Below are 24733 nucleotides of genomic sequence, written 5' to 3'. Positions count from 1 at the left end.
CACAGATCAGGCTTGTCTAAATTGATGGACCAAGAAACAACTCTAGTCTTTCTCTGGTTTCATAGAGCAGTTCTAGAGAATCGCTAACTTCCCCTTTGCCCATCTCCCAAGGAACTTACCTTAGGAAGAAATTCATTAACATTAGCCAGTGGCTTGCCACTACAGCCCATGTCACGTAGGTTACAGGCCCAGGAAACCCAAAGCACTGAGACAGTAAGCATGCACATCTACTACTTTATCGTGATGTTATTTCAGTCACCAAACCTCCATGAAAGAGTTTGTAAACTACTTCAGAATTCTCAGCCTTATCTATCCTTCATGTCATCAGTGCCTGCTTCAGTGGTGATCTCTGTCATGGAATTCAAACAAATATTGTGTCAGCAGATGGCATGGGACAGCTTATTGCCTTTTCAGGATTAAATATTGGCATCTGTGCATAGTAGATTTCCTCCTCCCTTTTACATCAACAGTATTTAAATTATCTGTCTCCACGATGCTATGGTAACTAATCAGTACATAAATTGGAAGCACATCTCAGTCTACTTTATGTGCTTTACTTACAACCTCAGACTGACCATTCTAGATGAGACTTGTTTTAGAGTCCTAAGACTCTGAAAGATGTCACCAAAATAGCTTTACACAGAAGTGGGGCAAAATTATTAGTCTTTTGCTTTTTTGTTTGTGTATTTATTTTAAGCATAAAGAGTGGTGCAAAAAGTAACAGAGAATAGAATGAGAGCTAGGGCAGTGGCTCAAGGCATGTTAATTAAAAAGCAGTGGAGCAAGGAAATGTTCATTGTTGCTGGCAAGTATTTCTCATTGATAGAAATGCTTCAGGTTCTGTGAATAATGTCACTCTAGCCATCACTGCTGTAGATGTTGTGGTAAATTTACACTACCGTTTCTGGACTTACGAGAGGATTTTGCTTTCAGGGGTCTATGTTTTGCCTAAAATATATGAAGTTTCCTGCCAGCCCTTTGCTCAGGAGATTACACCATAGGCATTTTACACTCCTTGCCTTCCACATCACTCTCCAGTATATCTTGTAAGAATGGTTTGAAACAGCATTCACTCCAGAATTCCCAAGCACCACTAATCATGTTGTTTTTATTACTGGATTTGTTTTTCAGCTTATGTAGACTGTGATATTTGTATTTAGAGTCCCATAAGAATCCTTCCTTGTAAAACCCTGTATGATGATCCTGTCTGTCAAACTTCAGGACACTTATGTCCACCATTTTCATTTTTCCTCTTCCAACATTCCAGTAATGATAATATTGCTATCTACTACTCAGTTTCAAAAACAAACAACAAAAGCTGCGATGATTTCTTTCATTCTTTTTGTTTTCCTGCCTTTCCTTTGGTGTAATTTAGTCTAAGATATCTAAAGTCATCTTATGAAAGAGAAAAAAAAATGAAGAGAAGTTAAAAGTACTTAGCCTCACTCACAGAGAAAAAAACTAGCTGAGCTGAAGATGTAATTTAATCAAACTGTGAACATAGATCCACATTCAATTGCAGTTTAATCATGTAACTTCTATTAATTAGATGGAAACACTGTCATCTAAAATCAACTAGATTTGTAGATGTCAAGGAGTTGAACAGTAGAAATCCAATTTATACAGGTATCAGGATCAGATCTAATTCACACAAGCTTTATCTTGGTGCAACTCCACTAGATTTTGATATCTTATACATATCACATAGAGTAAGACAGATACCAAATGTTCAGTGACTGATGAATCTGTTACAGGTCCTACCTCTTGTTAAGCGACACACACTGTTCCTAAGATGACTTTTCTAGAAATCAATAGGAAGTTGCACTTACAAATGGATAGCACAGTATGGTCAATAACCACGAAGGCCAAGATGTTGATTCATTTGTAGAGATTTTCTGAGAAAATCATAGAAAGAGTAGCCTTAATTAAATAAAATGAGCTTAATAGTTTTGTTTCTACAGAAGTAGGCAGTGCTCTGGAGACACATTGCACATTCTTTGTTGCAATTATTTGTTTTATAGCATTATAACATATAGAATTAACAGCTTACACTTTAGCTTGTTAGAAGAGATGTGGATATTCATGCATAGATCAAGTCATAGAGGATATATTCAAAAGATGATTTTGATGATGTTAAAGGTTGATATTTGGGATTAACTGATCAACTCTTTTCTATTTGTATTACTTCTAGAATTTCAGATAAGAAAAACATTAACAAAAAGCAAGACTATACATTTGTCTTTCTCCCATATAATTATCATTGAACTTAAATCACTTACAGTATAAAGTCAAGAAAAAGCAATCAGAATTGTTTAGAGAAACACAGCTTCCTCAAAGAAAGCAATTATAGAGATAGACATAATCATCATGCTGTCATATTTGTCTTCCAAAACTGCATTTCTGTGCAACCCATCTATGTATCACTGAGAAAATGGAAATTGGATGTTTGGGACAGAGTTTGGTAGAGTTAGAGTCTCTCTTCCTCATATTATTTCTACTTAGTTTATTTTATTTGGCTGTTTGCCAAAACAAAAGCTACCAAAAAAAAAAAAATCTAATTTACTTTGCCCATGTGAAATAAAATAGAAAAAAAATGTACTTCTGGTAAATTGAGCAAAGTAGACATGCGAAAATGACTGAAGTGTTCCATCTTTTAGCAAATTACTTTGAAAGGCAAGAAGTTATACACTAGAGAAAACAAATATGAGACCTAGATTTTCAACAATTGCTTTACTTGTTCATTCATTATCAGTTTAGCGAGCTTGAGAACACTTTTTCATGTAATCAAATTTTTATTTGTATTAAAAGTGAAAATCAATTTACTTTGTGATGGGCATTAGTTTCAGTAGAGCAAATGTAAATGCTTCACACCTTTTATTGATGCCTGAATTAGACCAAATTAAAGGACTTGATATGCTTGATTGAGTGGTTATATGCCACTTGTCAATATTACTGTAACAAGCCAGACCGAAAATCATGAATTAGTCACGCTGAAAGAGCACAGGGAAAATTGCTGGTAGATATTTGGGATAATGGCATTTTGTAATGGTGTAGCAATAGGTGTTGGAAATTATGAGAATTGCATGCAATTAGGCTTATTCTACTTTTAGAGCTTTGACCCAAGTTTCCATTAATACCAAAAGGAATACTAGAGGAAAAGTCAAGGTAAAAGTAAACAAAATTTCACATATGTTAATCATATTTGACTAGACAGAATATATGTAGACAAATAGCTGCTCCTGATAATATAGTTCCTGACCAAAACTGAAATGCTAAAATCACCTTCTAGGACCATAAGCTGTGCAACATTACAGTAAGTAAGATGGCAACAACTTTTTAATAATATGTAATAATTTCTTGGTTGGGCTTTTTTTATTATTTTTGTGACTATCTCATTTTAACATCGTTCTCTTTTTATTATTTGCACGTAGACACAGGTAATTGCAACTACTTCATATGGAACACAATGAATACATCATTTGGTTTCTTCTGCTGGAGAATTTCTCAGAGATTTTATCTACTGCTACTTTCTTGGCATTGTTCATTTTATTATGCATTTTTTGCATGGTCCCAGACTTTGATTTCATCATATTAAATTATCTGTAGCCTATCTTTTTTTTTTTTTTTTTTAAGATTATGCAACTTCTCTTTTTTTTTCAGTTGCTTTTCAAGAAACCCCAAAATAACAAAAGCAGATCAGCAGTAGTTTCTTTTATCTGATGGCGAGTTCCTGTAAATCCTGAACAGAATCATGGAATAGATTGCCAAATCTTTAAGATCCATAACTACATTTATCTGGAGAGAAGGATTTGATGTGCTGCATTTACTCATTACTTAAGCTTTGGGGCTGACACCAATGTTCTGTGGGGATTCTCTTTAGTTCACATAATATATGGCAAAATATTCTTTCACACAGAAACATTTTCTGACACAATAAAAAATGTTCATCTACCAATTCTCAATTTCCTCTTCCTTACTCAATCAAAACAGTGCTCCAGCAGAAACTCTGAACGTTGGTTTTGAAGCTGGTGTCAATCCCATCAACTGAAATATTTTGATATTGAAAGTGCTGGAGTCAAAATGTTCTTTTTTTTTTTTTTTTTTTTTTATTTCATGCAGAATTTCATCCAAGACATTTCATTGTCCAAGAAATTATCCTGCCATGATTAGATAGTAATTTTTCTGCTTAACCCCCAAAATTAAGCACCTTGAAAAGTCTCGAGGCATTAGTATGCTTTGATCTTGCAATCATTACCATTGTTCAAGGAATTACTGAATATACACTGTACTGAATTTCATTCATCCACTTAAAGAGAAATGAATTCAAACTGGAATGGTAGCAAAGAAGTACTATTAGAAATGGTCTGAATTGAGAGCTTAAGTTAAATATATTTTTAAAAAGGCTTGTTCAGTCCTGGATGAAAAAAACTTCACTTTATAAAGCCATCAGGGTGATAAATGTCAGAGAGAGTGAAGAGCTAATTTAAGCTAAAAAATAACACCATCTAGAGAACAAATTAGTATAAACGAGTTCTGAATAAACTTCAGCTGGATTTTACCCGTCTGAAGAGTGAAACCTAAGGACTGTCTTCTACCTAGACTGTAGTATAAGACCATAGCTGATTTCAGCTACCAATAATGTAGATAATTCAGTTCTCTACCTCATAATGTCTGTTACTGTTCTTGTCCTAGTAATGCTGTTTAGAAAACAAACTGATAAAAACAACTGATTACCTAAAGATAGAATCCCTCATCCTCCATTCATTAAGAATTTAACTCTATTGAGGAAGGTATAGTTAGCTCCCTCTTCCTCAAATACTGGCTCAACTCTCCTCAGGCAAGTTAGTAAAAATGCCCCTGAAAAATATACTTTTTTTTTTTTTTTTTTTAATACCATTCAGCTCTGTTCTTTATAGACATCATGGAGAGGTCTAACAGATTATCAGAGGCACATATTTTGTGATCTGCTTGCCAGATAAACAATTTAAACCTGTTCTCTTGATCAAGTGCCAGGTCAGGTTTTTTTATTATTATTATTTTTTTACTATTATTTTTTTCCATTTGAACAAGTCCTCTGCTACCAGCTGCATAGGCACACCTCTGTGAATACTAAACTGTCAGGGATGCAGAACAACAGAGAGGGTTTAGGGAAGTGTACCTTAAAGCTGAGAAAACTGAGTTTGATAAACAACACACATAATTTTATAAAGAATTCAAAAGTTGCAGGTAGGCAGTTCTTCTGAATTATCACAAAATGCACTCAGCAGCACATTTTAGGATTAGGCATTAAAGCTGGGAAAGAGGCTGGGAAGCAGGAAAATAAAGCCCAGTGGAATCTGTTAGCTGCCAAATCATGTTTGCTTGCTTAAAGAAGTATCATATTTCACTAATTGGATTTGCTGTCCTGAAATCTTAACCTTTCCAGCACTTCCAGCAGTCCAATCAATACTAAGATGTGGAGAAAATCAGTTTAATTCTAAGGTTTTTTTGTTGTTGTTTTTTGTTTTTTTTTCCCCAGGTAATTTATCCTCATCATACCCAGGTTCTTTTCATTTAATTTTAGTTGCTTAGCACATGAGAAGCACAGTATTAGTTTTGTTATGTATGTCAGTCCTAAGGTCAGCTTACCACTGTGCTTTAATGGCAGATCAGTTGTATTGAAAGGTAAATAAGTAGAACTATCTGAATAACACTATTATCAAAGGTCAGGGTAAGATGCATCTTTTGATCCTGTGTCCCTGTGGATGTTGTATTTCAGCAACTACCCCTTACCATGCAAAATTACAATCCACAATTTACTGTCTCTGGCTGTGATGAAGTTAACATTCATAGCAGCCTGCATTGTGCTGTGCTTTGCATTTGTGACTAAAACGATGATGGTAACACACCAATGTTCTGTCTACTCTGAACCAATTTCAATCCATAACCTTTTCCTTCTTATTTTGTCCCCTTGACATTGTTACAACCCAGAGGGACACTGTGAATTCCAAATTTATCAATACTATGACAAATATAATAAGTTATACTTATTAAGACTTTGCTTATAACAGATGGTGTACTTACATACCTCATAAAGTAGCCAGTGCTAAGTACATCCAACCAGTCCCATAAGTGGTGGACAAACCAATATGCAAGAGGTCAAATTAAGAAAAATGAACTCAAAAGATACTGACATGGGCCCAGGGGTGGGAACAACAAAATAACAGACAGATTCTCACTTCAAAGTTGATCCATGTTACAGGATTTCGAGTGTTGCAGAGTTTAGAAGTCAGCCCTGAACTCAGTCAATCCAGAGTTACGAGTCAACTCAGCATACCAGCAAAGATTCAACCTGTTTAAAATACTAGAGAGAAATGGGTATGTGTAGAGTTTATCAGAAGGAGAAGTTGCACTTGGGTAAGAAGACAGGCCAACTTTATATCATAGAAACATAACAGGATGTAGGACATCACCATTTCAAATAGCCGCTACGTTTTTAATTTCTGTTTTTTCTCCAAAAACAATCAATAGATGACAGTTTCTTACTTTCCCCAACAAAAAAATAATTCCTCAGACGATTTTCTATTCTTTCTGCTACCACTACTAGCAGCCACAAATTCCCACTTTCTCAGACTATTTTTGACCTTCTCAGATGACAAATTATTCCTCAGTTTCTCACTTTGCCCTTATAAATGGTGACTTTAGGATGTTTCTGGTTCTCTCATGTGCTGCTGTCCTACAATTATAACAGCTGCCCCCCAAAGGATGCCTCTGGTTTCCAGGCTGAGTGTCCTGGCCAAGTTCCCAGGCTGACATATTTTTTTCCCTTGTCAGTGTTTTAGCAGTCATTTTAGGTCAGTGTTTTCTTATTTTGGTCAGGTCACCTGTCCAACTCCTCTCAGAGTACAGCTATGTGGAGATCTAACAGACAACCAGGGCTCACAGAGGATACACCCTGTTTTATAATAACCCACAGGCTAGAGTCATGTGAGTTGTAAAGACCTTCAGCTGGTCCAACCCCTTGCTCAAAGCGGATTCCATTACCATAGACTTTTCCAGTTGAGTTCCAAATGTCTCAAAGTACAGAGATTCCCACAGTTTCTCTGTAAACTGGTGCTTTGACCACATACATGGTTCCAGGCTGAACCAGCCCAGATTCTCACAGGACAAGTGCTCCAGCCCCTGACCAAACTTGCTTCAGTTTACTGCTGTCTCAACTAAGAACTGGGTCACAGTACTGGGTATGACTGCACTTTCTCAGCAATTCTGGTTATGTTTGGGTACCTGTGGTTCTTCCTCTTATGATTCATGTACAGATCATATATAGATACTCAAGCCTTCTTAAAATGAAAGCATTAGCCTATTGTGACAAGAGACAGCGTTTCCTAAAACAGCAGCTGGCATACTCATCTATCTTAAAATCTTTTGATCTCCTGATGATAATGAAGCTAGTTGTAACTTATTCAGGTCCCACAAGGTCCTGTGTCTCAGCTGGTTGCTCCAAGATAATTACTCTCCATGGAGCAACTGTTCATTTTTAGACCTGCAGGAGAGTTCTTTTGATCTCCTGTGTACCAGGAACATTTTCTGTCCTGGTTCAGAGCAGTTTTTCAGCTCAGCATTTTCAGAGGTAATGGTAACTACATCTTTATTGTTTCCCGTGCTCTGACTTATCTTGAGCCACTCTCTTTGTGCCTCTGAGAAAGCAAAGAATCTGCTGATTTACTAAAGAAATACAAATGTATTACATCCATGTTCTAAATGACTCAGTTATTAGAGTAGAGTAGTGTTTTCAATACACCACTTGAGTGACATTTTGCACAAGAATAGAACAAACATTTTAAGAAATTTCTCAAATCTCTTTCTGGGTAGTAAAACAGCACTAAGTATTAGCATTTTCTTCTGTGTGAATTTCCACAATGTCATACTCACAGAGAAGAGTTTAGCAGTTCAGCACTTGACCTTTCACATTGAAAAACAATGCTTCTTGAGCAGCCATACAGCTGTGATCATCCTCTCTCTGTGCCAGGTTGCTGTCTCTGTCTCATCCAAGGATGCTGGAAGGAAGCTGGGAGCCCTCTTGAGGCTGCAAAATAAAGAAAGCTAATCAGAAAACCTCCCAGCTCTGTGCTTCAATGCAAAAACTCACAACCTTCTAATAACCAGACCAAAGCACTCAGAAATTATGACAGAGCATCTTCAAACATATCTTCCAACTGAAATAATTTTTGAAACAATATAAGATTATTCCAGAAGTCAAAACCTTTGTTCTGGTATTGCTGGAAAGGCAGAAGCAACTGTGTTTGTTTTGTTTACTTAAGAGTTAGTGCTTTTTCTGGATTTTTGTGCTGTGCTAGCCCATCTCTGCAAACACTAATAAATATGAATAACTAAATGTTAAGCAGAGAATAACAAATAGCAAATGGCAAGTGATATTTTTTAACTTCCTTGAGAATTATTTAAAGAAAAAAAATAATTGTTCATGAGAATAATTACTCAAAAGTTTTGGTGATAATGGGGCTGCACTGAGCAAAACGAATGGCCTTGCAGTGGGACCTTCCAATACTCATATGAAATGAACTCTATCCTACCCAAAAAGAGATGTTTCATGGTCCCTGAAGGTGTTCAGGTGTAGATGTGGCACTGAGGAACATGTTAGTGGACATGGTGGAGATGGGTTGATAGTTGGAGTAGATAATATTAGTGGTCTTTTTCTACCTAATGATTCTATGATTCTATGTATGAAAATAATCCTCTGAATTGAATGCAAATTATCATCCTTAATAGGCTGATAACATAGACGAACTTGTCAAGCCAAAGGCACAAGACTTTGTGAAATTGTTCTGAGCACAAGCACTACTTCTCCTTACTGAGGCAGGATGTCTATAACACAGAAATGTTTTGAGCTGAATACCAAAATTCAGAAATTACATCTTTTTATTTCTGGAAGATAGCACAATGCAGGTGCTATAGTCTGTGTATTCAATGTCCGTGCATTCAGACAAATCTGGGTGATAGCTTTGATAAGTTAAATATGCTCAATTTGTCTCTGAAGAGATGAGATTCAAACATTCTGAAATGACAGACAAGTTAACTACCTTTTGGGAAGTTTAGCCTCCAGGAGGACCAGAAAGAACAAAAACAGTGACATAACCTCTCTTCGTCTTTTCATGGGCTTCTATAAAATATGAAAACGTGAATACCATGAAAATAAAAGCAATTGAACTTTGCAGACTTGGACAACAAGCTCATGAATTATTTTGAGATGACAATTCTCTGTATAAGTACAGCTGAGTAAGAAGTCCTCTCAGTGCAGTAGCTGTTCATTGCATTTCTCTGCTCACCAAAAATGATGATAAAGTTTTCTGCTGACTATATAATGAAAATAAAATCAGAGGCACTGTATTGATTGTAACAAGAAAAAGTATTCTGAATGATATAATTTTGATGCCATCTGGATCTACCCTGAACTGTAGCTTTCTGTATGTCTGTGATATTAAGCAAACTTCAGGGGAGATTGCATTTTGTAAATTATTTACTGTTATACAAATACATATCTAAAGACAGACTGCTTGCAAACTCACAAGGTATAAAAGAGATGTTATGTCAGGAGTTTTAGAGTTTTATAACAGTTACATTAGTTGGTTTTGTTTGCTAAAGCAGCCAACAGTGAGAAGGTAACGATGTCAAGGTTAAATAATGATATGTCAGATAGCACTAACACTAATTCATCTTCTAAATTGTGCATTCATCCACTGGAAATAACTGAAGAGTAAAAAAGACCTGAACATACCATTAAGTCAGGTTGATTATGAGTTACCAGCATGATGGGAATGTTAAAAGGAAAATGTAGTTGTAGGATGCATTAGGTATTCATATACCAAGTTCATGAAAAATCATATTTGCAAGTTTATCTAAGTTTCTGGCCACTCACATTCAAGATGAAAGAAATCACATGGAAGCAAGCATGGATAAGCAAATGATAAGTGAATGGGAAAAATCCAGAAGAATATTCTTCTCAAAATGGAGGGATAGGTTGTATCATTGCCTCTAGTTAATGTAGAAGGAACCAGATCTATTAAGCATCAATGCTGATGTAAGAACAGGAGACATATGTATATGTATCTATATGACTGCAGCCCAATCATGCCCTTCCTGTCCTGTTTTCTTCTGAAGGATACAATTCTCTCTGATTATGGAATTTCTAAATAAACAGGGTCATCAAATTAAGTATGCTTATATTTTCAAAGTTTACTATTAAACTTAAGAGTCATAAATAATATTAACACTGTTGGCTTATTTGGAGGAGGTTTGTTACAGAATGGGATATTCTAGAGAAAGATTTTAGAGGAAAAAAGATCAAATTGTGACACTTGTATATATACATATATATATGTAGAAATTGCAAATAACAAGATCACTGGTAAGGATTCTTTTATAAATTTTGTTATTCCTTTGTTATTCCTTATACAGAACACCTTCATTCTCAATTTGATTTACAAATGTGAAAATAATATATTTCTTCATGCTCACTTTCAGTTTTCACTTCTGAATCTGAGCAGTGTCTCAAGATTTTTTGTGGAAATGACCTAATTTAAAGAAAGTTGATTCTCATTGCAATTGGTACTCCGTTACTTCTTGAAGACAAATTCTTATTCTCTTAATGGAAAAGCTTTATACCTTTGAAATTCCACAGATTTTGGTATTTTTGTTCATTCCTTACACTCACTGAAATGAGAGGCAGAGTGGACATTCTGGTAGTAAGGAATACTTCAGTATATAACGTGAGCATAATAATGATTTATTCTCTGTCAGCAGTGATCAGATAGGAGTTTCTTAGAAAAATTACGCAGTTTGACCTAAGAAATAAATGGCATAGTGGTTGTTATTGATAAGAAATGTGTTTAGTAGGCTTGGATTTTCTCATCACTATCATTCTGTCCATGTTTATATCTAAGAAATGATACTGTGCAGTGTATACAAGGTATTAAAGAAGTAGGAAGACGAGCAACTTGTGTTAAAACAACTTTGGTCTCCTTTCTTGTGCATACAAGTTTGCTCAGGAAGTAAGACCTTATTCTTGTTGGACATTCCCTCTGTTTGCAGTTATTATTTTAATGATCTTGTCTGGATTGCATTCATCAGTCTATTTTGTTTTCAACAACTGTCTTCTGTCTACTTACTCATCAAGAAAAAAACAAAGCCAAAAATATAAATGCATCTCAAGCAAAAGCACATTCCAAAAGCATTACATCAAAGGAGCAGATAAGAGAGGCAGTGATTTTTGTTAGATGAGCATTTGATCAACTGTCAGAAAGAGAAATCACTTCAATACAAACCTGAATTAATAGAATGGTATAAACTGATATTTTTCAAAGACCTCCAATGAAGAATGGTGCTTTTTTTTCCTTCTTTATTCCATTCAGGCTAGCAACAATGAAACAAGAAATCCATGCAGATAAATCTCTGCTGATCAGGTGAGTGAGCAATGTGGATGAGAAAAGCATTAGTGCGGGAAAACCCTACAGCATAGAAAAGGCTGTGATTTCCAGTCTGACTTCTGATAGGGTTAGAGAATTATTTTCAACGTGGTTGCTTAGTTTACATGGTACTGCGCTGTACCAAAAGATGTGCTCCAATGAGTCGTGTCTCAAAAAGATGCCAGTGCTTCCTATGACACAGTGTATGACATGGTGAGTTTTGTACTGTGGGACTGTATCAGAAACTTGTTTTCCTGTGTCTCTTCTTACCACTATCAAACAAAAATGTTTGAGAATCTTTTAGAAAAACCCCGTATGTTCTATCAGTTCTTGAAAAGAACTTCAGAACAGCCATGAGAAGTGTTTTTTCCATTAAAAAACCCTGCAGTTCCCTGGAATTTTATTAGTTTATTATTCTATTATTGATGTTGACCAAAATCCAGGCCCATTACAAAGTGTGCTACAAAGTGGTTCTGCTGCTAAAATAAAGTTCAACTGTCACCCTGATAAAGCAAGAGATTGACAACGAAACTACATCAAAAACTGAATAAAATTTTTCATCCACTTCTACAAGAAATGTCAAAACAGAATATAAGTTCATTTTGTTATAGAGGAACTACATTTCCAGTACTATTGGAAATTAGCCCCTTGTGTCTGTATCAGAGCATAATCACCATAACGTTTAAAAACATGTTTATTATTTTGGCTAGTACTTCACTGGTAGGTAGCGATGTCACACAAAATTAGATTTTCTAAGCCATATCTAAACATAAGTCCAAAATTTTTCTTGCCCTAGCATTTTTAGTAAGTCTCAGATGCCGATCCCCTTTTTCATATTGGATAATAACGTGTTCCACAGATGACCACACTGATGTTGGGAAAATCTCTTGGAGTTTAAAGGGCTACTGATAGTGATGCAATTCAAAACTCACTTTCCATAAACCTCCCACCAAGTTCTTGCCCTTCCTTCATCTGCACATCTACATTCTGGTGAGGATCTAGTGGAGTCAGCTTGAAAGCTGAAATTTGAGTTGCCCCTCAGCACAATAAAAAACATAGAATTTCAGTGTTATTGGGATCATAGGATTCTGGATGTACTGAACATGGAGGTTGTGGAATCTCCATCATCAAAGATATTTAAGAATAAAGTAGACAAATCTTTCTTTATCATTCCCTTTCTGGAAAGAGGGACAGGCTAATGGACAAGAAAAGCTCTTGATATCACTTACTCTAGCATTTATGATTCTACAGCGTAAGGCAGAGGCACGTAACTCACATTCAGATCACTAAAATATGAATCAAAACATCAGGTATAATACTGAATGACTAGCACGAAGAGAAAAGTGACATTCTGCTTTTCATTTGCAGGACTGGTTTTCATGTATACTTTCTGAAGAGGGAAATATTTCCTGTTCTTCGTTGGAGAATAATTTATGAAAATATTTTTGTAGACATTTTGGATATATTCTAAGGCACTCTTTTTAACAGAACTTCAATAATGTTCCCATCACAGTTCAGATAATGATAGTTTCCTTTTTCAATATCCACATCAGCAGGAGTCACACCAAAAACAGTACCACTTCAGTATTCCTTCCCTAGGCACACTTTATGTGTTTTTTGCTGAATTCAATATGGTGAGTGTTTGTAAGGCTTCTTCTCAGCATTCTTAATAGAGTAATACCTGGGGGGTTTGGGCACTGAAATTCTTACTATTGTGAATCCTGAACAAACCTAAATGTTAAATACATGGTAAAATATTGTTAAGCCAAGGTGGCTCTGGTACTGCAGAACTCAAAGCTCTGGAGGAACTGATAATATTAGACTTTGACTCGTACATGAACAGGCACTTATCTGGGTAGATGAAAGGTATTTGGGTATCACTTTTGAACTCACATTCTTAAATTCCATCAAAGTTGCATACTAGTGGCTCAAGTACTTCCCTTAGATCTGGCCATCTACCAAGTAAACATGGAATAGAAATGGCAGACACAAATGTTAGGAATGGGAAACCCACACTAAAAATAGAATAGGGATATTAAAATACACCATAAACGGCAGTGAATATCCCACTTAGTGTATTTTAGAGTTGAATCTGGACATGATAATTGTCAAGTCATTGGCTCTTCCTGTCATACATGTTCACTATTATTACAAGCTCATCTATATCCTTGAGTATTTCTGGCTTCCTGGATTTCTTTCACACAGAGCATTAAAGTAGAACTGCTCAAAAATTCTATAAGTTATTAACAAATCTTAAGCCTTGATTTCTTGCTTCTTCAATTATACCCACATGACCCATATAATATAATATAATGAGCCTGGTCTTGCATATTTCAGAATGTATTACTTTAGGAATAATTTCTCAGAAGGTGTTATTCTCTGGTACACAGGAAAATAACTAAAATAATTTTAGCCACAGTATAACAAGCATTGGGGCTTATTTTACTGAGCATTGTGCTTAGCATTGGGGGGGGGGGGGGGGGGGGGGAAGCAGTGTTGCAGCTAATAACAAGCATTTCTATGGTCTGTGGTTTCTAACCATTTACAGCAGTAAATATTGCTTTCTCCAAATTAACTTCATCACAACAAAGGGAGAAAACTGGAGAATAAGACAACTCACAAGCAAACCTTCAAATGACCACTTAGAAGAAATGAAGTATGAGACATGATCAGACAGCAAAAATCATAGACCTTGAAGGTATTTTAGTGGTCATTAAATCCAGCCACTGACATAATAGATGAGCTGTTCATATAAGCCTACAAGTCATCAATATAAAACTCTTACTAATAAATTGTATTTGCCTCAGTGCCAGTTCAAGTCCTTTACAATGCTTGTATTTAACATTGGTGATCATCATTGGTGATAGCTGTGGTCTGGTAGACCATGTTATGCAAAACCATGTCTTTCATTTAGGATAAAATATGTGGAAAATGTACATCATGATGCAAACCAAAGACTATTAAATTTGATGCACGTGTTTCTTCAAAAAAAAATGCATTTTTCTATAATAAGCAACAGAAATACAATATTACCAAGAGAAACTGCTGAGTAAGAAGACAGATACTAGTTTTCCAACTGTTTTGCAGAAAACATACTGTACTACACAGAAATCCCTGTACTGCCTCCTCCCTCCATTATCACCAAGTTTTGGGGGTGCTGAAGTATAAAGTAATCTATGTATTTTAACTTGACTCCAAAAAATCAACTCTGTGCCAAACCTTGCAGCTGAGACACTTAAACTGAAAAGGCTGAAGCCATGTATGTGCAAAAATGTTTAATTGCTTACCTTTCTTGGGTCAAGAGAAATTTGAATAAAAGGTATTTGGGGTAGCTAATAAATCTGACTTATAACCCTTTTTTTTTGCCTTAGCTGGGAAACAATTAAAAATGAAAAGAAAAATTGAGAGAATAGAATAGATTTTAAATGCTATTATATTCTTTCCAGCTGTAATGCTCTCTTCCTAAAATATTTTTCTACCTTGCTATTTTCTCATAGGTTGGATAAACAAAAAAAAAAGATTAAAAAAACCCAAATTTTTTAAAAAGTCTTTCAGTTAAGAAACAGGAAGGATTTCATAAATTTTTGGCTATTAAAACACCAGTGGGACAGAATTTCAAATATTTATGCTAACAATGGAATGGTACATTCTAGATACCCCAAAACTCTTCATTCCAAACTTTCAGTATGAGACTTTTGTCCAGTAGTCTGAGTTAATAAAACATAAAATCATAGTCCAACAATTTGCGAACAAGATAATTCCAGTTTTGACAAATACATTATTCATAGCAAACTGTTAATTCACATTCTGCCTTTAACTATCATAGGTTACCATATTATCAGTCAAAGAATTCATTAACCTTACTGGATTTCACAACAAGACTTCTATGTTCCATTTGCTGAATAACATTTCATTTGATTGCTTTAAGGTTAGAAAGTACAGAAAATGGCATTACCTGACAATGCAGATAGATATTTACAAATAATTTCAATTATAGAAAATAAATCCTTCTTTTTTTTCATCAGTAGTTTCAAATTTGGTATATTTGATCTCATTTATTCCACTGCAATTACCTGATTCTATCCTTCCAGACTGAAACACTGAAGAAACCATAAGCTCATGTTACAATTTGTGTGGGGTCAGAAATCACTTTCTTTGAAACAATCTTTCAGAAACACTGGATTTCAGTGTGATGCTGACAGAACTATAATTATCTACAGAGAAGAACATCCTACATAGTACTTTCTAAATGCAGTTTGCTTAGGTAAGAGCATTAATGACAGCAAAAGCTCCTGGCAGTGTACTAAGTTGGGTACATGCACAGAAGGAGACATTTGGCTGCTTAAACAGGATTAATGCCTCTCTTTGGAGAGTTTGAATATCACTGGTGGAATGCTTATCACAGCATAATAATTCTGGAACAGGCACATCTTTATATTTGGACTCCAATGTAAGAGTCACCTTAGTCATGTCCTGAGCCACAGTGTCAAAGTTTGCCTCTGAAACCTCACGCCTGACTAGGAATTCATTCCTCACTCATCCCATGAGCAAAGCAAAATATGCTACCTTAAAACTTCTTCACTGAGCTGAATAACCAAATCACTCTGGACCAGGTGTGCACCCCCACAGTTACTGATATGGCAAGGAGGAGGCTTGAGTTAGTCATTGAAATATCTGTGGTGTAAATTAGCAAAGCTATCCTACTATGGGGAAAAATTAATAGAGGTGATAATGATCTTAGCTGTTGGTACTGCTTAAAAAGCTTGAGTGGGATTGTTATTACATTTTAATTGCTATTTGTGAGTCCTATTGATTCTATTCCGACATACATAGAAGACAAAGTAGATACACTCCAACTGCTAACATTTAAAAAAGAAAATGGCTGTTAGCTGCAAACAAGGGTATATAACAGTTTATCAGGATATTTCTTTGATAAGTATTTTTTTGTCTTAGCCACGCTCAGAGGTCATTCATTGCTTTCTAAATTCACAAACTTACTGCAAGGTTATATAAATCTTCACTCAATTGTTCCGTGTACAAGTAATTATAACTACTGGCTGCTCCCAGCTCATAATATGCTTAGGAAATTCTTACATTTGGAGTTTTCAATTTAGGTTAAATTATCTGAAAAATGCCTGACTCAAAAATGTACCAAAAGAGAGTGATTCAGATATAAATAATCATATAAGATATGTTACTTTTAAGAACAAAAGATTTAAAATTTACGTATCTTTTAAGTTCACAATTCCCATGTTATTTTGTCTTAGAATATGGATCTGAGAAAACATTACATTGATAAAATTTTGATAAAGTACTCAAAGCTCAATTCTGGGAGTACATGCCAGGTGGCAGGGCAGTTACATGTTTTGAACTATTTTTAGCTAAATTACTACTTAGAAGTCAATAATTGTATAGCCATCTTGGATACGAGAGGAAGCCTTTCCTAGCATCTAATCAGGCTTAATATCCACTTACTTTCAAAATAATGGAAATCTTTTCATTTAAGCAGTTCTTATCACTGGTTCTGCCTGCAGAAAAGTGTTCTTCAATACACTGAACAATTTTTCTTTTCCTTCAGTTTTGAAAAAGTAGTGCTAGGACTCTCTTGTTCTAATTCTTGCACAGTAAGGAAAAAATAATCAATAACCAGCCAGGAAATAATAAACCTGGTACCACAGAAAAAAAGAATCTTCAAGATCCTAAAAAGAGTAGCATCCTGGGATGTTCTGTAGACACTAAGAAATTACTAGGACAGGAGCTTAAGAATTTAGTTGCTCAAATGATTAAGACAAGGTTTTAGCAGAAGATCTAGTATTGATTTTAGCCCAGAACACAGAACTGAGAAGAAGTGGAAGTTTTCATGGCTGTAAATGATTTGAGAAGCTTTTCAGCTTTGGGATATTTAATGGGATCAACTGTCATTCCAGCAGAACAAGTAGTGCCAGAGAATAACTCGAATAACTCGCTCAGAGGCTAACAGGCACCAGATCTCCCAGGAGATCCACAGCTATGTATGTATCTGTAATTCTGAATTTGTTTACATGCTGCATGGGCCTTCCACCAGCTTATTTCACCAGAATTTTGAATCACCTTATATTGATTTGGATATCTGATGTAAATGAGTACAACCAATAGGCAAAGAAGTAATCCTAAAGTTTTTACCATTGAATGTGTATGACAGCATTATATCCATTATATCAAGAGGCGTCATTCCTTCAGCCTTTGAGAAAGGCAGAAAGACAGTGAAGACATTCAGTTTAAGACTATGTGTTTGTAATTATTTTCATTCTTCTAGTGCATGAAAAGTTGCATAATAATTATGAAATCACATAGTAAATTTTCAGCATCAGAAAAACTCACGATAGTGTTGTTTATTGTCACAAATTTTCTGCTTTATCATTTCTCCTCCTGTGAGCTCAGAAATACTGCTTGTTGAATTATAACTCTGTGTATTTTCCAGCCATACCCACAAAGAGGAACAGTTTTTTTTAATGCACTTTTGTCACATAATTCTCCTTCTGATTATATTTCAGGAGAATGAAAAATATCCTCTACTATTTAGGGTAGTGTCTTGAATAATTTCATCCCAACAAAACCTTCCATTTTGGAGTAGACATAGCTACAGTATCAAAGTATTGTTCCTGCTGAATTAGTTTTCTCAGTCTTCAAAGACTTCATCTTTACTCAGAAAAAGAATGGAATCAGCTGAACTATAAAATCTGCTCAATTTTGATGGACAGGTTGATATGAACACTAGGTAGCCTTTACCTAAGAGATTCCAGTTTTTTCAAAAACTGAATAAAATAAAAAAATACAATAAAATATTTTTAATTTCTTTACCATCTGAGAGATTTCCTATTTTTTGTTTGCTTGCTTCCTTTTCTTTGTGAAAATTACAAAATATGCATTTAGCTTGTATTATGCATATTTCTCTGTAGAGGCATATTCATTCCTGTCTATCTCATTTGACATAGCTCTACAGTGGATCTACACCCCTTCTATCAGTGCTTCTTCACTCATACTCACAGTTTAGTCATGTAGTTACATCTCAGACAGTTCAATTCTCCTATTTAGAAGAATGATATGTTCTATGGAAAAGAGTTACTTAGTCCCACTGGGCAGAACTTTCAGATGTCTTTTCTTTGATGTATCTTCTAGTTGCTGGTTCTTGTTAAAGCAACTTACAAAGACTTGGCTAGAGCTATTGCACTGCAGAAAGCTTCTAATATACCAGAGGATATGTGCTTGCACACTATGGGAGTTAGTGATCTACTTGATTTTCCAAGTATCTGAAAATTGTCATCCATGTCATCCATTTACTATCCATCTCTACCTTTAAAATATAACCAATGTTTCAGCCATCTGGCTAAAGTTTTGAGCCCCTGAGAACTTCTTTTATGGATGGTTGTGACTTGACTCTTACAGTACTCTTACAGTAGTTAACAAACTGTTTTTCTAGCATCTTAGCTATAGTTACCATGCTGTCATCTATTCCTCTCCAAAGGAATATGTATAAAGGGGAAACACATCACCAACAGAGACTTCACATTTTTCTGCATCCTCTTGGTCTTTGAATTCAGCTGGCTGAGCTATGTACAGTTCATAAATTCTTGTATATATTACTGTATGAAAGTAAAACCACTATCAGCAGATAAGTAGACCCAGCTACTTAGCTCCACATAAAATGTTTAAGTTCCTTATTTATGACTGAAAATTATTCCTAGTAGAGAGAGAGTTTGTAATGAGATCTTTGTTCTCTTAAATTCACTGCTTTCCATAGAGTTTGCTGGAGTCAGTCTCTGATAAGGTGATCTCATAAATAGCTGACAGGGAAGAGACAATTTATATCAATACAAAATTTGCAAAGGGCAGCCAGCAAGTCATTGAAGACAGGAACAGAGCAAGATTTGAAGCTTTTAGCTGCCTGAAAAATTTTATATTCTTTGTGAGACCAGTGAATCTAATGCTGGTTCACTAATAATGTGGAAGATGACACCTCAGCAGATTATCACTGCACAAAGTAAGCTGTCTTCACTAAAAATATGTTCTGAATATCAGAAATTCAAAAAGCGTGGAGTAACTTTATTTCCAGTGTTCTACGTAGCAAAGCAGGGAGCACAATTGGATGAAGAAACTTGTAAGTTCTGGTGGTTTGATTTGTAATCCCACATCACATCAATAAGCTCCTATGGATGTGACTGTTCACATCTATCCCATTAGCTTTACCATCAATCTGGTCTCTAGTTTAGAGCTAATAGAGAAGATTTTCCATGCTAATTTTAACTTCTAAAGACACAGTTTATTTTTGCCAAACAAGAGAAATTTTAAATGAGTACGGGTCTCTGTTTTGGCAATATGCAGTTGTCCTGAATAAGCACATTTTCACTTGGATTTGGTTTCACTAAGTTTGTAGCCAAGTTTGTAACCCAATTGTATGACACAATTATGTATTTCAGATGAAAGGGGCAGCCGGTAGTTTAATCCACACCTTCCACAAAGATTGTTAATATTACTAACAACAAAATCTTTCCTTTAAAAAGTAGTAGCAAGGCTGATAAATAACAATATTGTTTCAAGTTTGTGAGTAATTTATTTGAGGTTTACCCAAATGGCTGTATCTGGTTGACTCATGTCAGATAACAAAGCACATCCCATACCCAGTACGTGTAGGCTTCATTCAGATATTTAGTGCGGTCCTCCACTATTAATATTTTCTGAAGTCAGTGAGTGTTCTCTCTCCACAGCAGAGAAGTATTCTGTTACTAAAAAAAGGTAGACGTATTCAGTCAAATGGTGAGAGCTTTCAGCTGAATCAGTTGTTAAATGACCATAACCTGTAGTTTTTACCATCTACTGGTTATTTTAGCTTTAAAAACAACCAGCCCATTACAATGTACGAAAAAAAATACACATTAGAAAGTCCAGGGATTGTGCCAGAGTTGTTTTGTGCTCCAAAGGAGAAATAAAAGCTGCCTTCTGGATTTTCAGTATGTGTGATAAAAGAGAGAGTTGGAGACTACAGCAGGTTGGATTCTTTTAGCTATAACTAAAAAGGGATCTGAGTCACTTTGTGCCATTCTGACTTCATGAAACTGTAGCATGCTGTCAGCCTACAGAGAACACCAGACTTTCATCTAATTAAACTGAACCGCAACAAATGAGCCAAGTCTATATCACAATGTAGGGGAAAAATCTTGAATTCAAGATCCCACATGGGATCTCTTATTGGGAAAACATGAAGTTTCTTCTTGTGCTAGATAACATTTAAAAATGATGATAATATAATAGATGGTAATATAATAGATGAGAGCAACCACTAGCATCCATAACGGTTCAGAACAGTTTCAGAATATTTCATACAGTGCCATTAGTAGCCAACTTCACAGAATCAAAGAATCCCAGACTGGTTGAGGTTGGAAGGCACTTCTGTGTCCTTCTGGCCCAGCTCCTGCTTGAGCAGAGACACTCTGGTCCAGGTTACCCAGGACCACACCCAGGTGGATTTTGAAGGTCTCCAAGGAGAAGATTCCACAGCCTCTGGGCAACTTGCGCCTGTGCTCCATCACCCACACAGCAGAGAAGTGCTTCATCTTGTGCCCATTGCCTCTTGTCCAGAATATCACTGAAAATAATCCGTCTCTGTCTTCATTGTATCCACCCTTCATTGGTGAGGTCCTTTGAGCCCTGTCCAGGCTGAATGGTCCAAGCTCTGGCAGCCTTTCCTCATAAGAGTGATGCTCCAGTCCCTAAATCATCTTAGTGGCACTACTTTGACCCCTTCCCAGTTTTTTCATGTTTACCTTGTACTGAGGGATCCAGAACCTGACACAGTACCCTAAGTGAGGCCTCACCAACACTGAGAAGAAGGGAAGGATCACCTCTTCACCTGCTTCAGCAATACTTTGTCAAATGCAGTCAAGAATACTATTAGCCTTCCTAGTGGTAACATCACACTGCTGATCCCGTTCAGCTTGATCTCTCCTAGGACCCTGAGGTCCTTTCTTTCAGAACTGCTTTCCAGTGGGGTGGCCTCTAAGCATGTCCTGGTGCTTGTTGTTGAACTACATGTTGATGTTCTTGTTGAACTACATGAGGTTCTTGGCAGCCCATTTTTTCCAGCCTATCAAAGTCCTTCTGGATGGCAGCACAGGCCTCTGGTGAATCAGCCACTCCTTCCAGTTTTGTGCCTGTGAATTTCCTGAGGATGCACTCTAACCGACTGTCTAGCTCATTAATGACTGGATGCAGTACTGACCCCAGTGGTCCTCTGCCTATAGCTATTAAACCTTTACAGGCTAGTTCTGAATTTCTGACATATCCATCAAAAAGCTCCTTGGCATATATACACAGGTCTCTGAATGTAATGCCTCCTATTTATTTCCAGGGAAAGTACAACAGATACAAAGAGCATAACACTATTTGATAGATCAAATTCTCAGCTACAAAACTCTATGTTTCAATATAGTCACTACCATTAGCTGTACATTTTAGCTAGCAGTGAACAAGAGCCTGCATGCTGCACTTATAAAAATCTGCACCTGTGGAGGTTAACCACTGTCACCACTGCTGAAACACATCACCTACTGTATCACTGTGCTCACATCCACTGTTTGGTCTCCATCAACATTCAGCAAGCAACAGTGTATGTCAGTGGGTGCCATTTTTTCCACACCTTTTCTTCACATGCACTTCCATGTCAGACACCATTTTATAAGACTGCCCCTCTGCTGCCATCTGTTGCACGGCAACAAAATGTAATGGAATATTGGTGGGAAGGTTCAGCCTCTACTGACATACCACCATCTTCCACCTTTGATGTCATGGGCCAGCATAATAAAACAGGAGGCATTACTTTCAGAGCAGCACTTATACTTTTACAGGTGCATGTGTCTAAGAAAGGGAATTGGTCTCAGTATTGGTACTGAAACGTGGCACCTTATCCACTTTCAGGAATGGGTTGTGTCACACTGACAATCTACTGTGGCATCATCCAAAGAGAAGGGTGATGAAAGAAGTAAACTTAAAGTTACATTAAGAAAGTCTTATTTTGGCCTTGGAAAAGCAAAACTGAATGTGGACCTAGGAGTACCGACCACAGACAGGGAGCTGTTCCTGTGCTACTCTTCATAGCTTTCATCACAATTTCAGAAACTCTCTGCTGTTTTTACCCACCTAACTCCTACAACATTCATGTCAACAGCTGAGTCAGCATATTGATAGATTGGTAAGGAATTGTAAGGGTGGGGCCCCAGCAAGTGGCATCAGGCAACAAGTTTGAGAAAGATGATACCCACAGCCTGAAGATATATGTTTCTACTGCTTACAGGAGCTGAGAACAACAGTCCAGAAACAGAATTCTGGAAGTGATGATGTGGAGCTAGATGATCTTCAAGTTCCCTTCCAACCCAAATCATTCTATGAAAATGAAAGACATTGGAGTTTTGATGGTGATATTATAAAGCAGGAAGAGATGGAACAGAGAGCTCTTCTGGCATGAACACAGCTGCAGTCAACTCAGTTTTTCGTCAAAACATTCAGTGGGAGACTGTGGTTATGTTACTCTTTGGGACTTAGTGTGTTCACTGGGACTGAAACAAAGTGGCACAATATATGTGTCTGTATGGCCCATGCAATCTCCTAAATCATTCTCAAGCATAGTCTAGCATGCCAAATGTTAAATAGCAGGCCACTATAAAGACAATTGTATCATACAAGCTTGGGAATTTATCATTACATAATTATATGGAAGACAGAGTAATTAGGCTTAATTGCTACATATATTGTGAATATATAATATTATGAGGTATAGACTGAAAATGCATTCATGTAAATTTCTGGAATTATTATATGGAACATAATAGGGTTTTTTGGATTGAAGTGGTAAATTCAAGATTTGCAATAAGTTTGAACTTGCTAAAGAGCTTTATGGAGTCATTCAGGAAGGTGTGATGCTGCTATTCTCTTTAGGGAATGTGCAGGAGTTACATCATTTAAATAAGTCACTGAGAAATGACTGTACATTCTCAAACAGTTTACTAAGTGAGAGGATTCCTTGTTCCAAAGATGAGTGATAGCAAATAAGAAAAGCAAGAAGGCAGTAATGATCGTCTAATCAGAGGGCATCCAAGACAAGCTCAATCAGATTTTGATGAGTTTGTTTGTGGACTGTAGGTACTACATCCAGAATAATAAGAGATACATCAACAGAAACCAATTCATATTTTCATTTCACCAGCGCAGTTTATGAAGTGAATGAAACAACATATTCCAAGAAAGTGATAAATTATCAGCTAGACAGTGCTCCTAACTTACAGCAATCCAAAGCCACACATACTACCTCTTTGCCCCCATGGCAACTATTTGAAAATTATTGATTCTTTGAGGGTCAGGAGGCATACAGATTAATTCCTGGCGACAGTAATTGCTAGTGCTTCAGTTATCAACCATATGTGGGTAGGTAGTGACGTCATGGAGAGGAGAAGTCATCAGCTATCTCTATCAGAAAAGTTTTACTGCTGTTGAGCTAACGAACAGAAAGTCCTGTTGCTGTCATGGTCAACCTGTGTTCAGGAGAAGCCCAGAGCCATCTATCCCTTTCAACAGCTGCAGATGATATGTGCAGACACAACAATCACAGGACAGTTTGTCAGTATAGCTTACACAGAAGCAAGGTTAAATTTGGAAAACACAGTTTTCATCTTAATAATTTGTTTCTCTTACATAAGAGTCTGCTATACTTACACAAGTTCAGTTCTTTTAGAAACTTCCAGTGAGAAAGGAACACTAACATCTGTAGGGAGTCTATTATAGTGTTTCACTAACTTTGTTGATAGCCATCTGGGATATTTCTTTCTTCAGTTTAGTATAAAGCATTCAGTTATAATGAGATTGTCCACCAGTCTCTGACTGCTAATACTAGTCCACCCACCTTGAGGTTAAGCAACAGATCAGGATGAGGGAGAGGATGGCAATGTGTTCAAAACCCAGCTATTATGTGAACCCTGGACAGACCTTTGCTTTTGTGAATCAAACCAAATTCTACAAATTGTTTACAGTTGATAAAAACAAGCAAGAATAAATTAAGTGTCAAATATTTAACTAGAAATTGCTCTTATCTAAAAAATTGTTACTAATTCTGGTATTGCCAATCAGATTCCTTCTTGAAGCATCAAAGTCAGATCTTCTTGTTTCTGCATGGACCTCAACATTCTGGAGTTCCTCAATAGACTATTACGTGCATTAGGTATACTATATGATATATCAAGTAATGGAAA

At 36.3% G+C, this 24733-nt stretch overlaps 1 long non-coding RNA gene across 2 annotated transcripts in view; it reads right to left on the bottom strand.

Annotated features, from left to right (window-relative positions):
- The window catches only part of LOC121110164, a 122172-nt gene that overhangs the window by 18492 nt on the left and 78947 nt on the right, over positions 1-24733 (bottom strand). For both annotated transcript variants that reach the window (XR_005858146.2, XR_005858147.1), the window contains one exon: positions 7912-8065. This is a non-coding gene — a long non-coding RNA (uncharacterized LOC121110164). The remainder of the gene's footprint in view (positions 1-7911; positions 8066-24733) is intronic.

The sequence above is a fragment of the Gallus gallus genome, chromosome 3, assembly GCF_016699485.2.
Source record: "Gallus gallus isolate bGalGal1 chromosome 3, bGalGal1.mat.broiler.GRCg7b, whole genome shotgun sequence".
NCBI classification, from domain to species: domain Eukaryota; kingdom Metazoa; phylum Chordata; class Aves; order Galliformes; family Phasianidae; genus Gallus; species Gallus gallus.
This window is presented reverse-complemented; position numbering and strand designations above follow the sequence as displayed.